The following is a 15439-nucleotide window of genomic DNA, read 5'->3' on the forward strand; positions in this document are numbered from 1 at the left end:
AACAGGGATAAAACAAGACAACCATTATCAATCATGTAATGACCATAAACCACTGGTTGACAACTTGTGTGTCATAGTGGGGCTCACATAACACAAATAATGTTCAGCATATAAAATTCTAGAGAGGACTGTCAGAGACTGCAGATGGCGAACCTTGGCACCCCCAGATGTTTTGGAACTATATTTTCCATGATGCTCATCCACTCTGCAGTGTAGTTGAGCATCATGGGAAATGTAGTTCTAAAACATCTTTGGTGCCAAGTTTTGCCATCACTATACTAGAGGAATGATGGTCAGAGGCTGCAGACATATTAGAGGAATGATGGTCAGAGACTGCAGACATACTAGAGGAATGATGGTCAGAGACTGCAGACATGCTAGAGGAATGATGGTCAGAGGCTGCAGACATATTAGAGGAATGATGGTCAGAGACTGCAGACATACTAGAGGAATGATGGTCAGAGACTGCAGACATACTAGGGGAATGATGGTCAGAGACTGCAGACATACTAAAGGAATGATAGTCAGAGACTGCAGACATACTAGAGGAATGATGGCCAGAGGCTGCAGACATATTAGAGGAATGATGGTCAGAGACTGCAGACATACTAGAGGAATGATAGTCAGAGGCTGCAGACATACTAGAGGAATGATGGTCAAAGGCTGCAGACATATTAGAGGAATGATGGTCAGAGACTGCAGACATGCTAGAGGAATGATGGTCAGAGGCTGCAGACATATTAGAGGAATGATGGTCAGAGACTGCCGACATACTAGAGAAATTATGGTCAGAGACTACAGACATACTAGGGGAATGGTGGTCAGAGACTGCAGACATACTAGAGGAATGATGGTCAGAGACTGCAGTCATGCTAGAGGAATGATGGTCAGAGACTGCAGACATACTAAAGGAATGATAGTCAAAGACTGTGGATATTCTATAGGCTTGGATGGAGACTGGATACATGCTGCAAGAGACAATCAGAGATTAAAGACGTGTTTCACGTGGCTAATAGAAATGACTGATATTCCCCCTTTACATTTCAATGCTCCCAGACTGATGAGGTCTGAGGACCTCACAACAAGTACCAAAGAGCCACACACTCCAGGGCAATAAACAATGACATCATGAATAAGATTCCGTGCTACCATTAGTCTCTTTGAATAAGCCAATTGTATGCGTTAGAGGACAGAGGTAGAGGTGGTTTGCCTGTGGTTAAGGGGATGATCATGGACCACCACTGGGTGAGCCAGCACCTGTGGTTGGAAGTGAGCAGGCAGATGATCATGGACCACCACTGGGCAAGGCAGATGATCAGCAGTAGAGCATACCTCCCAACTTTCTGAGATGGGAATGAGGGACACCTATCAGCAAAAGTATGCAGGCATAGGACACACCCCTTGTCACACCCCCTTAAAGGAGAATTGTACAAAAAAAATAAGATTGGTTGAAGCCACAAGTGCTTTTTTTTACCTTTTATGGTCGATATAGCGCTATTTCTCTGGCCTATATAAGAAAAACTGATCTGTTTATGGCCAGTCTTAGAGCTCTTTCACAAAGGCGGCAGTGCTCACCATCCCCTGAAAAGTGTTGCAGCATGGTGCGGCAATAATAATTCGCACAGTCAGGTGCAGTGAAGAAGTGGAAATAGTACAGCAACAATTCACAACAAACCCAACAGGAAGGCTGCCTAACAGGGTACACTCACGGTTTCCAGTAATGTGAAGAGGGAAGGTACCAATAGGACTGAGAGCGTCTGTTAAGAGCAGAATGCGGCCTGGTCGTCTTGTGCCCAAACGGTGTGAAGTCCAAAGAAGATACGTCCCTATGCCTTCTCTCCTCGTCAGGAGCCCTTACCTTACCGCTAGTACTGTCCCTAGCAGGCAAGGAACCTGTCCCTACTTTACTAACTCGCAAAAGTGCACCAAACCTGCAAACAAGGGTCTTAAAAAGGCTTTGCCTGACCCAAGATGGCTGTCAGAGTCACATGGGGCGGCAGCATTCAATTGGATGCCTCCCCAGTGACCTAGGAAACCATAGAGGAACTCAGTTTCTCTTGACTTCCTCTCCAACAATAGTGTCGCTGTGGAAGAGTGCCACCTGCAGGATAGAAAGTAGACTGCAGCTGCCTACAAGTGATCGATAGCTTTTCAGAAGACGGTATTGCAGTAACTGGCAAATATTCAGGAGGTGATCCTTTATTTTATTATTATTTTTATTAATCCCAAGGGGGATTTTGTATTAAAATACCACACCGCAACCGCAAAGCGAGAATTTGGCTTGTGGTTTTGAGGCATGCTCCCGTTAAAGTTGCCACAACACTTTGCATGTGTACAGCCCTGTCTGGCTGTAATATTCAAATTTTGGTGGGTGACCAAGTGGATGGTAAAACTGCAGCTCAGCTACCTATTTTTACTGCCCCCCCCCCAGCAGCCCCAAGTGAAAGAGTCCTAAGATTTCTTCCACAGTCATCATTACTTCTAAAATTTTAGGCCCAGATTCTCAAAGGGCTTACGACGGCGCAACGCCATGTACGCCGTCGTAAGTCCTAATCTGGCCCGTCGTATCTATGCGCCTGATTCTTAGAATCAGTTACGCATAGATACCCATTAGATCCGACAGGTGTAAGGCTCTTACGCCGTCGGATTTAACTGCAATTTTTTTTTTGCCAGCTAGGTGGCGCTTCGGTCGTTTTCCCCGTCGAGTATGCAAATTAGCTATATACGCGCATTCCCGAACGTACGTGCGGCCGACGCAGTAAAGTTAAGACGTTTACGTTAGGCTTTTCCCAGCGTAAAGTTGCCCCTGCTATATGAGGCGTAGCCAATGGTAAGTATGGCCGTCGTTCCTGCGTCGAAATTTGAAAAGTTACGTCGTTTGCGTAAGTCGTCCGTGAATGGGGCTGGACGCCATTTACGTTCACGTCGAAAACAATGACGTCCTTGCGACGTCATTTGGAGCAATGCACCCTGGGATTTTTTACGGATGGCGCATGCGCAGTTCGTTCGGCGCGGGGACGCGCTTCATTTAAATGAAACATGTCCCCTACCTGCCGAATTTGAATTACGCAGCCTTAGGCCGCGTGATTTACGCTACGCCGCCGCAACTTTACACGCAAGTGCTTTGTGAATAAAGCACTTGCATGAAAAACTTGCGGCGGCGTAACGTAAATGACATACGTTACGCCGCCGCAGAGATACGCCCGATCTACGAGAATCTGGGCCTTAGTCTCCGACCTCCCTTCCAGTGCAGGCTCTAATCTGATTGGTGGCTTTTAGGCACTATAGAGAGTTCTTATTTCACACACAAATGAGATCAGCTATTCATATTAGAAATAGGGGAAGCGGATTGGTCATTGAAGGCAACACAGGCAGTTCCTACAAGCGCGGTCAGGGGAAAGAACAGTTGTGGTATCTGTCTGTGTAGACGCGGAGCACACTCCCTTCTAATGCTAAATTCTCTCCTCAATTCCCTTACCTCCCTGCATTGGAGCTCAGTTACTACGGAGACCAGACAGCAACGAGGAAAATGCTGATATACTCTGGAGGAAGGCGCAGGCCCGGCGCACAGCACAGCCAATCAGGGCTATGTTGCCATGTTACGTGTAATAACATCTGGAAAACGATTATACTGTATATCTTCTCCTGTACAGACAGCTGCCTATCAGGAATGGCCCCAATAAACATCTCATTTTAAACAGCGTATACTACATATAGACATCATATATGACCGAAAAAAAATCTTTTCTTTTACATTCTTTACTGATTCTTTACTGATTTTCAGCGCTGTCTCACTTTATATGACAATTCCGCGGTCATGCAACATTGTACCCAAACCATTCATTTTCGTCCCACAAACAGAGCTTTATTTCAGTGGTATTTGATCACCTCTGGGTTTTTTATCTTTTGCTAAACAAATAAAAAAATACTGACATTTTTAAAATAAAATTAACGTTTTTCTTTGTTTCTGTTATAAAATGTACTCCTTCGCCGACGAGAACTGATGAGGTCACACTGATGATGAGACACGGGTATAAAGCACTAATGGGCACTAATATGCAGCACTGATGGGCACTCATAGGTGGCACTGATGCTCACTTATAGGTGGCACTAATGGGCACCGATAGGCGGCACTGATGGGCAGCACTGATGAAGAGGCACTGACAGATATTACTGATGGACACTGATTGGCATCCCTAATGGGCACTGATTGGCATCCTTGATGTGTACTGATTGGCATCAGGGCTGTCTTAATGAGAGGGCACACCTGGGCACTGCCCAGGGGCCCCAGCTGCATGGGGGACCCATGCACTTTCCCAAAAGCAGCTGGTCCTTGAGCCCACACTGCCCTGAAATTGGGGGCCCCATGATGGCACTGAGAGTGATGCAAAGGGGAGGCAGTCTGCCTCCTATCTACTTAGGGGCAGATTCACAAAGATCTGCCCCGGCACAGCGTATCTGAGATACGCTACGCCGCCGTAACTTACTTTTTTTGGTTTGAATCCTGGAAGAATTTGCACCGTAAGTTACGGCGGCGTAGTGTATCTCTCGCGGCGTAACGTCGCCTAATTCAAATCGGCGAGTAGGGGGGCGTGTGTCATTTAAATGAAGCGTGTCCCCGCGCCGAACGAACTGCGCATGCGCCGTCCCTAAATTTCGCAAGGACGTCATTGTTTTGACGTGGACGTAAATTACGTCCAGCCCGATTCACGGACGAACACGCAAACAACGATGCACACAAACAAATTTTTTTTTTTTTAAATGATACGCGAGAACGACGACCATACTTAACATTAAGTACGCCACCAAACAGCAGCTTTAACTAAACGCCAAAAAAAGCCGACTAGAGACGACGTAAAAGAATGCGACGGACGCTCGTACGTTCGTGGATCGTCGGAAATAGCTAATTTGCATACTCAACGCGGAAAACGACGGGAACGCCACCCAGCGGACGCCGAAGAATTGCATCTTAGATTTGAAGGCGTACGAAGACGTATCTAACCCAGATGCCGTCGTATCTTGTTTTGAGGATTCAAAACAAAGATACGACGCGGGAAATTTGAAAGTACGCTGGCGTATCAGTAGATACGCCGGCGTACTCGCTTTGTGGATCTGCCCCTTAATGTCTATTTACCTGCACTGTCATCATTGTAGGGGCCCCAGAGCATTACTTTGCCCAGGGGCCCATGATGCTATTAAGACGGCCCTGATTGGCATGGGTTGGCATCCCTGGTGGGCACGGGCTGGCATCCTTGATGGGTCTGCACTGATAATCAATGCGCTGATTATCAGCGCAGACCCTCCCGTCAGGAGAGCAGCTGATCGGCTCTCCTCTATTTGTGCCTTGCTGGCACTTCCTGAATATGTGACCAGCTGAGATTGGACACAGCTGATAACATGGTAAGGAGCCTACGTCATAGGCTCTTTACCAAGATCAGAGATGCAGTGTGTCAGAGCGACACACCGCGCTACTGATCGCCGTGCTGCGAGCGTGAGAGGCTTATCCTGCTGGACATCATATGGCGCCCAGTCAGGACAACGGAGCCACTCTGCGGCTGTCATTCTGCATACAGCGGGCAGGAAGTGGTTAACCACTTCAATACCACCTTCCTCTGTTTACTCTCTTCCTGCCCAGGCCAATTTTCAGCTTTCAGCGCTGTCAGACTTTGAATGACGATTGCGCTGTCTTGCAACACTGTACCCAAATTAAATTTTCATAATTATTTTCACACAAATAGAGCTTTCTTTTGGTACTATTTAATCACCACAATGTTTTATTTATTTTTTTCATTTCAGTTACAACATTTTGCAAATATATAATCTTTCTTCATAACGTTAGGCCAAAATGTTCTTAGGTAAAAAGTATCAATATAAAATCAGAGCATAATTTTTGGTCTGTAGTACAGTTAGAGTCCAGAGATGTTATAAATATCTGAAAATCGATCAATCCTGATGTACTTATTGCTTGGGGCCCGAAAATGCCAGGACAGTACAAATACCCCCCAAATGACCCCTTTTAGTAAAGTAGGCATTCCAATGTTGTAATTTTATTGTCACAATTTAAAAAAAAAATATGACATCAAAAAAAATATATTTTTTTTTCACAATTTTTTACATACTGTCACCAGTGCAGTACATAATCATCATAAAACTGGTGTGGCGGTGACCGGGGACACTGATTGGTGACAGTATGTAAAGAAAAAAATAATTTATTACATTTTCTTTATTTTTTTTTTACATACAGTGACAATAGTAACACCGTATCACCGTACGCTGGTGATCAGGATATATATATATATATATATATATATATACAGTATATACACACATATATATATATATTCCTTTTTTTACACACTATGATTGCTTATAACGGTGAATTTTACCATTATAAGCACAAACTGTACTAAGGGAAGATTAAGAAGGGAGAAAATGAAAGCAGGAGAGGTGACAGGTCAAACTCTGCTGCAAGGGAACTAATTTCTCCCTCATCAGAAGATCTGCACTTCGGCACTGTAAAGCCGGCTATATATGGATCGAAATTTGGCAAGTTCAGCAGGGATCGGATGAATTTTGATCCTCTACGGATCTCTTGATCAACTCTTGTAAAACCAGCCTGATGGAAAATTCTTGCTCAATCAGCACTGTTGGCTATAGCCAGCGGTGCTGATGGGATGGGTGTATTCCGACAGCAGGGAAGTTTCCCTGCTCTTAGATTACAGTAGCACAGTGGAAGGGATTCCCCCATCCACCTTGAGTATGTAGATGGGGAAGTCTTTTTTTTTTTTTTTCGTTCAATCACTAAACTATTGTATTCTGACAGCAGGGAGTGTACTGTGCAGCATGGTCAAACTCTGGTATCTGTTGTCCTGAGCAGTCATATGACGCCTCCTCATTGCCTTATTTAACCCGATAACTGCCATTCCACCGCACTGCAATTGCAGGGCAACCCCATACAACTGCACTATTTGCGTTTGGCAGAAGCATCACCCCCCAAAAAAGCAACATGGGGGTTAAGTATGTGTACAGCTGAGAGCGGCTGTATGTTAGGGTTCAGGGGTAGAGCTGCACGATTAATCGCAAAAACATCGCAATCTTGATTCACCCCCCGCACGATCTCCAGGCTGGATGACCAGCGATTTTCAGGTGCGGCCATAGGAAAGTCCCCGACTTTGGCCTAGCTCCTGGTCGGCGGCCATCTTGGTACACCCGGCGGCGGCTGTCTTGTCAGGAAGTGACGTTTCGTCGCTGCCATCTTGCTCCACCCCACACTCATGCACAGTAATGTTAGTGAGAAGGGAGCAAGCGGTCATCTTGTTACACCCAACAGAGTTTCACAGTTATTTTCAACACAAAACGGAGCTTATGTGCTTAAATACAGTATATGTAAATCTGACGGACTGTTTACATGTTACATTTTAAAAGCAGCAGCAAACCTTACATATGCTTGCTAATGTGACAGAACACCTCTGATTTTCATATTTAGTTAAATGTGAAAATCAGAGCTGTTCTTTCACATTAGCAAGCATATGTAAGGTTTGCTGCTGCTTTTAAAATTGAACATGTAAACAGTCCGTCAGATTTACATATTCTGGGCCATATTCTCTCTAAATATCCGCCTGCTGCGCTTAGGGCACTTACACTCCGCTGTCCCAACTTACTGGAGCAGGTGTTGTATTCCCCAAACACTTGCTCCATAAGTTGGGACAGCGGAGTGTAAGTGTCCCGGCGTAGCCTGGCGGATCTCCAAAGGGGGCGTCTTCTATTCAAATGAAGCGCACCCCCGATGCGAAAGAACTGGGCATGCGCCGGGCTGCAAAAAGCCCAGTGCGCATGCTCCAGTTCTCGGCGGAAAACGCCAATGACGCCGACGTGTGTGTCATTGACGTAAAGTCGTATTCAAGAACGACTTACGTAAACGACGTACCCGACGAAAAAACACGACGGGGACCCGACGCCATCCGTAACATGGCCTACGCGAGACTTGCGGAAACTTACCCCTCATATAGCAGGAGTAAGTTTCCGCTTACGCAAACGACGTTAGCGACGGTTACGCGACGCAAACTCGTTCGGGAATCGGCGTAGAAGGATCATTTGCATACGCAAATGACTCCTTCACGTAAATGCCATCTAGCGGCGGCCGGCGTCATTGCATTTAAGATCCGCCAGTGTAAGTGACTTACAGATGGCGGATCTTAAAGGGGTGGTTCCCCCGAAATTCATTTTTTTTAAAAAAATCCTTTCTCCCGCTTAGTACATGTACAATAATGTACTCACCCGTCCCAGGAATCTAGGCACCAGCATTCTTAATTCATCAGAAAGTAAACGTTATAAAATACAGCGATGGACGTTTCCATCTTAGCTCCTGGCATTCTGAAGCCCTATGCTGGAAAGAAATAGACACACCCAGCCCCACTCAGACAGACCAGGAAGTGCCTGCTTCACAGACCATAAAGAAAGGTAAACAAACGTTTTAAAAATTTTTGTTTGGCGAACGGTTTTTAGGCTAACTGTGCCCTTGTGTTTAAGGTTAAGTTGTTAGATAGGTGGAACCTCCACTTTAAGTGTATCTATGCAAAAATGATTCTGAGAATCAGGAGCATAGATACACTGGCCAAAAAAGGGAGTTACGATGGAGTATCTGACTTACTCCATCGTAACTTCACTGAGAATATGGCCCACTGTATTTAAGCACATAAGCTCCGTTTTGTGTTGAAAATAACTTTAAATAAATTAATTTTTTTGAGAATCGTGATCTTCATTATATGCAAAAGAATCTAATTTTTCCCAGCATCGTGCAGCTCTATTCAGAGGGCAGTAAAACCATTACCGCTACTCAACAACCTGGCTTTACAACCCGCCCACACATGTGAACAATCAGTAGCCGGGCTAAACAATGTACTAACACATTTATTCAATAACAACCATATTCCAAATGTTACTGCTCTAGCTTCATTGTAGGAAATTGTGATGCGTTGGTATGCTATTTATTGAATAAAGCATACTTTAGTGAAAGAGCCAAATGCAGCATCCGCCTTCCTATTCCCGTTATGATGTTTGCTACTATAATCCAGGTGCACTTAAAAGCAGGCATCTGTAGAATTTCTTTATGACACATATCCAGTTTTTCATTCACGTTTTTATACACGAGACTCATTGAGATGCACAGACAATATGGGCACAGGCTAATTAGTCACAATACAGACACCTCTTTTGGCTACTTCCTGGTAAACTGAGCTGGCTGGGGTAAGACAGCAACAAATAGAATTTGGCAGACGGCTAAGAGAGTAAAGCCCAGCAACTGCGGAAATCCATTGTTACCTGTACATCAAATAAGGGATAATGTCATCTACAGTCTGTGATGACATTCATTAAACTAAACGCAATCCTTGATTTCAGGCTGGTAGATTCTATCTCTTGTTGGTCTCATACTTTTCTGTCTTTAGACCATAACAAAGGGGGTCAATGTGTAACAAAGGGACCCCTAATAATTTGCTTATTCTACATTATGAAAAAAGGTACAACATTGTTACTTGGCTTAGTAGTGGCCACTGAAGTTGGTGGGGTTTTAAGGATGACAGGTCCTCTTTACAGGTCATGGCTTTTGGTACGCTTGCGGGACCCCTTTGGTGCTCATGTTGGGTCTGGGGTAGGGTTGTCCGGATACCACTTTTTTAGGAACGAGTACGAGTACCTATACTTTTTTTCAAGTACTCGCCAATACCGAATACCGATACTTTTTTTAAATGGGTCCCCAAATGCAGCCATGTCCCCCCTCAAATGCAGCCATGTCCCCCCACATATATCCAGCCATGTCCCCCCACATATATCCAGCCATGTCCCCCCACATATATCCAGCCATGTCCTCCCCCATATCCAGCCATGTCCCCCCCATATATGCAGCCATGTCCCCCCCCCCATATCCAGCCATGTCCCCCCCCATATCCAGCCATGTCCCCCCATATCCAGCCATGTCCCCCCCATATGCAGCCATGTCCCCCACATATATCCAGCCATGTCCCCCCACATATATCCAGCCATGTCCCCCCACATATATCCAGCCATGTCCCCCCACATATATCCAGCCATGTCCTCCCCCATATCCAGCCATGTCCCCCCATATCCAGCCATGTCCCCCCCATATGCAGCCATGTCCCCCCCATATGCAGCCATGTCCCCCCCATATCCAGCCATGTCCCCCCCATATCCAGCCATGTCCCCCCATATGCAGCCATGTCCCCCCCATATCCAGCTATGTCCCCCCATATGCAGCCATGTCTCCCCCCATATCCAGCCATGTCTCCCCCATATCCAGCCATGTCCCCCCCATCCCCCCCATATCCAGCCATGTCCCCCCCATATGCAGCCGTGTCTCCCCCCATATCCAGCCGTGTCTCCCCCCATATCCAGCCATGTCCCCCCCCCCATGCAGCCATGTCTCCCATATCCAGCCATGTCCCCCATATGCAGCCATGTCCCCCTTACCTGCATCCGGCCGCATCCCCGCTGCCGCCGACTGGTTAATACGCGCGGGGAACATCACAGCTTTCATTTGAATAGCTGTAATGATTCGCGCTGCGTATAGACACTCCCCTTTGCTCGGGATTGGACAGTTCACCCGAGCAAGGGGGAGTGTCTATACGCGGCGCAGTGGGAAAGACTACAGCTATTCAAATGAATGCGCACACTTACAGGCAACGGCAGATTCCCATACGTGCCAATGCGCATGCGCATCGCACTGCGTACACGCACAGGAGCGCCCCCCCCGGCCACAATTGGCGCCAGATGGCCTATTTAAAGGTTGCTCTGACTTCTGACAAGTGCTGACTGGTCTTCAGCTGTGTCCCGATATTCTGAACCCTGTTAAACCTGGCTTGATTCCTGTTGCTGAACTTTGGCTTTCCACGACTCTGCTTTTGGACTCTGATTACTCTGATTACTGGTTCCTAATCCTGGCTTCCCATCTGACCTTGCTTCTGCTTATACATTGATTACCTCGCTGCCTGCCTGTTACTGAACCCAGCTATCCCTGTGACCTTGCTCCGGTCTCCTGATTGGCTCAACGCTGTCTCAGAGTGCCTATGCCGGCTGTCCATCCTCTCAGCTTCCCTGGGTCCAGCTCCTTACCGAATGCTCTACCTGCACCTCCAACTCCATTTACAAGTTCTGCACACAACACTTACAGGCACTCATGTTCCTCCTGACCCTAGCCACCATCTGTTCCACCTCCAGTGGGGTTTGGGCTGGACATACAAGGGAGGCCAACTTCATCATTTCAGACTCCTACGGTACCAGGTACGCGACAAGGAGAGTCAGCTCGCCCAGCAGTGTTAATGGGTTTCCTGTCTGGATCATGCATCAGAAAATCCAGTGACCTTGTTGTGTTTGAGCCAGGTAGGTAGTCAGCCTCTAAAAGACCAGACCTGGAACCACTATGTTGGGAGCTCTAGACAACTCTGTTGTATTATAGTCATGTAGCCTCTGGTCAAACTCCAAATGCAGTTGCTCAAAATCTCCAAACTACGGCCATCCGGGTGTTGCGGAACTACACATCCCATGAGGCATTGTAAAACTCTGACATTCACAGACATGACTAGGCATGATGGGAATTGTAGTTCCTGAACATCTGGAGGGCCATAGTTTGGAGACCTAAGCTCTAGAGCTTAGTTAATGAGGCGAGGCTTCACTTTGCAAAGAATACCCAATCATATGCAAGGAAAAAAGAAATATTTTTGCTTACACGCGATTGGATGATGGAAGTCAGCAGAGCTACCTCTTATTTACTAAATACTGGAGTAACTGCACTTGTAAAGTGCCTAGTCTATTAGTAAACCTACCTGTATCGCCCCCTTGCTTTCAGCATGGGCACTACGCCTAAATTTAGTGGAGAAGGGAGAGTTACTTTGCTCCCTTCTGAGAGTTTGGTAAATTTGGGACCTCTGTCGTTTCAGAAGTCCACTGGGTCAATCTGTGGTCAGGGAGTGCAGTACCACCTTTTGTCAGCAGTTGGCGCCAGAGGGGTTCTGGCGGAGCAGATCTTCTTCCAGCGGCCAATCAGAGGACGTTTTCCCTCGCGGGGCATGCTGGAAGAGGGTATATTCGTGAGGGAGGTCAGGTGTTCGGGGTGCTTTTTCCCACAGGGTCCCCGTTCCAGGTGCGGTACCCACCTTCAGGGTACGCGCATCCATGGACCCCGCCAGCGTGGCCCACCTGGCCAGGACCGAACCTTGCAGGGGACCTCATCCTGCTGAGAAGGAGAATCTCAGCGCTCCGTTGGGTTCCAAGACCTATTGACGGGATCCTTGTTTGGGATCGGGTGTCCGGGCAGCTGACAGGTATGCTTGCTGTCATCCGGGGACCTTCTTTAAATCAGTCTACTGGGAGTGTTCTTATTTCACTAAAGTTTCTCTATTGAAGTTGGCCTGTGATAGAGGCCTAAAGACAGGTCTGCGTGAGAGACCTGTTCCTCCCAGTAGTATTCAGAGTGACGCTCCGGCTGCCAGGCCTACCATAGGGGTCAGTCTGGGGGCACTTTACCCACTCCGAGTGGCGGTGTGTTCTATAATCGGTTCAATGCAGAGCAGAGAATTGCTCAGTTCTACATCCAGGCCTGATACCGCATGGTTCTACTTTCTTCCTTCATCAACTTTGACCTTCCTGAATTGTCTTGATGTTGGCCGTGTTTGGCCTGAGCAATAAAGCATTGAAAATTCTTTATTGAATGTCTGGACCTCCACTCACACAAATTGCACCCCTAGACATTGCCAAGGTGACTTAGCAGGCCGATCCCAAAATCAACCAGCGGCTCCTTCGGGGGTGGCGCTACATACCCAATGTGTTTTTGCTCAATATCAGTGACACCTTACCTTCAAGAGGAAGGACCGTCTTACATTATAGTAAGACAGTCCTTCTCCAAGGCTCCAAGGCTTATTACTCCACATATAGAATCCAGTATCTTTGCTACAAGCCTCAACTCCAAAGTGGAAAACACAGCCAGCAATGCTATACACCATGGTGCCTTCTAATCCACCAACTGCTCGGGAGCCCACCCGGACATAACCTTGCACACTGTACTTCAATATGACACTATGCCACATACGCTGGTGTGCTTCACCAATCAGGAAGACAGCAGGCCACCAGGATAATGACATCCCCTTTAAGGATCCCCGTACATCTCCTAAGGGTTACTATAAAGACTGTATATAACATGTTAAAACATCATGGCCCTCTGGTGTGGTACCATTTGTACTGTGAAGTGGATTTAAATGCCAATAGGATTCCTCTTTTCACTTTCCGACCTGCAGAAGAAAACTGATAGATGGAGCCTGCTCGTTTGGTTTTTGGATGCAAGGCCCAAGGAGAGCAGGTAACTCACTACGTAATTCAGATAATGGCTAAATCGCATTTCAGCAGTGTTAATACGTAACCCTCATGGGTTATTCCTCTCTTGTAGCAGAAAGCCAGCAATCTCCACAGAGTCATCATTTCTTAGTTATCGTCATCTCCAAGACAACTCTTCCTTTTTTTTTTTTGACAAGTGACTAGAGAGATTTAGCTGGCAGCCTGTGCAGTGTGCACACATTTGCCAATGATATCTCTTCCTTGCCAGTTTTCTCAACAGAAATTATGCACCAAAAAGCTCAAACCAACTTACCCTGCTCAGAGGAGCTCCCCCTGTAGGGCTGTAGTGTTCCAACGCTACACTTCAGAATCACGAGAATACAGCCTAGTCATTAACTGGAGATCAGTGACACTACTGAGATACTTCATAATCATGAGAACACATCTTATCCATTCATTAGAGACCAGTGACATCACTGAGACCTTCATAATCATGAGAACACAGCTTATCCATTCATTAGAGACCAGTGACATCACTGAGACCTTCATAATCATGAGAACACAGCCTATCCATTCTCTAGAGATCAGTGACATCACTGAGACCTTCAAATTCATGAGAACACAGCCCATCCATTCACTAGAGACCAGTGACATCACTGAGACCTTCATATTCATGAGAACACAACCTATCCATTCACTAGAGACCAGTGACATCACAAGACCTTCATATTCATGAGGACACAGCCTATCCATTCTCTAGAGACCAGTGACATCACTGAGACCTTCATATTCATGAGAACACAACCTATCCATTCACTAGAGACCAGTGACATCACTGAGACCCTTCATAGTCATGATAGAATAGCCTGTCCAATTACTAGAGACCAGTGCCATCACTAAGACCTTCATATTCATGAGAACACAACCTATCCATTCACTAGAGACCAGTGACATCACTGAGACCCTTCATAGTCATGATAGAATAGCCTGTCCAATTACTAGAGACCAGTGCCATCACTAAGACCTTCATATTCATGAGAACACAGCTCAATTGAAAAGCCTGTGGCGTGCATAACACAACCCAAAAACTTCACCCGGTGCAGGAAAAAATGTGCACACATATAAAGAGTGAAACACAAAAAAACTGTGACAGGTGCATCGTCAAGTGGCCCTCCGAAAAGGGCCCAGCTCTGATCCCCCGGGGCGTTAGGCTCCTGGCAGGGAAAAGAGTAAACTGTGGCCAATGCAGCCGAAGCCACATGGACCCACCATGGCCCAAGCAGCCAAAGCCACAAGGACCCAACATCCTCGGAGGGACTGCCGAAACAGAACCCTCCTCGGTGAGGCTCCCCCCGAAGGGAGACCCCATGAGAGCAGGCGAACTAAGCCAGAAGGCCATGTCCACCCACTCCCAAGACTTTCAGAGCAGGCCCGAGGACCAGCACCCTACTCATCACACTAAAAGTGCAGTGTACCAAACAAAAAGAAGACAAACGTGACAAACGGGGGTAAAATAAAAAATAAAGTGGGGGAAAAGGAAGGTGGGAATGGTGAGTGGAAAGTGGCCACCGTGCAATACGATGGCCGGCCCTCCGGCCAGGAACAAAAATTCCTCTGGTCCTAGCCAAAAGGCTCGGCCCTAGAGGCAGGTGTTAAAAAATGTGTTTGTGGAGATCGTGACCATGGTGCCAAATGATGAGTGCCTCTCACACACTCGTGCAATGTATGGCACCCCTGGACTGCCACTCCAGGGGCACTATCTCCTTATCAGAGAACACAGCTTATCCATTCATTAGAGACCAGTGACATCACTGAGACCTTCATATTCATGAAAACACAGCCTATCCAATCACTAGAGACCAGTGACATCACTGAGACCTTCATATACATGAAAACATAGCCCATCTATTCACTAGAGACCAGTGACATCACAGAGACCTTCATATTTATGAGAATATAGCTTATCCATTCACTAGAGACCAGTGACATCACTGAGACCTTCATAGTCATGACAACACGACCTATCCACTTACTAAAGACCAGTGAGATTACAGAGACCCGTTATATTCATGAGAACACCGCCTATCCACTTACTAGA

The 15439-nt window shown here is 46.7% G+C and overlaps 1 protein-coding gene across 4 annotated transcripts in view; it reads right to left on the minus strand.

The window, feature by feature from the left end:
* MAST1 (microtubule associated serine/threonine kinase 1) overlaps positions 1 to 15439 on the minus strand; it is a 165208-nt gene that overhangs the window by 126238 nt on the left and 23531 nt on the right. The window lies entirely within an intron of this gene.

This window comes from Rana temporaria, chromosome 3 (assembly GCF_905171775.1).
Source record: "Rana temporaria chromosome 3, aRanTem1.1, whole genome shotgun sequence".
Lineage (NCBI taxonomy): Eukaryota > Metazoa > Chordata > Amphibia > Anura > Ranidae > Rana > Rana temporaria.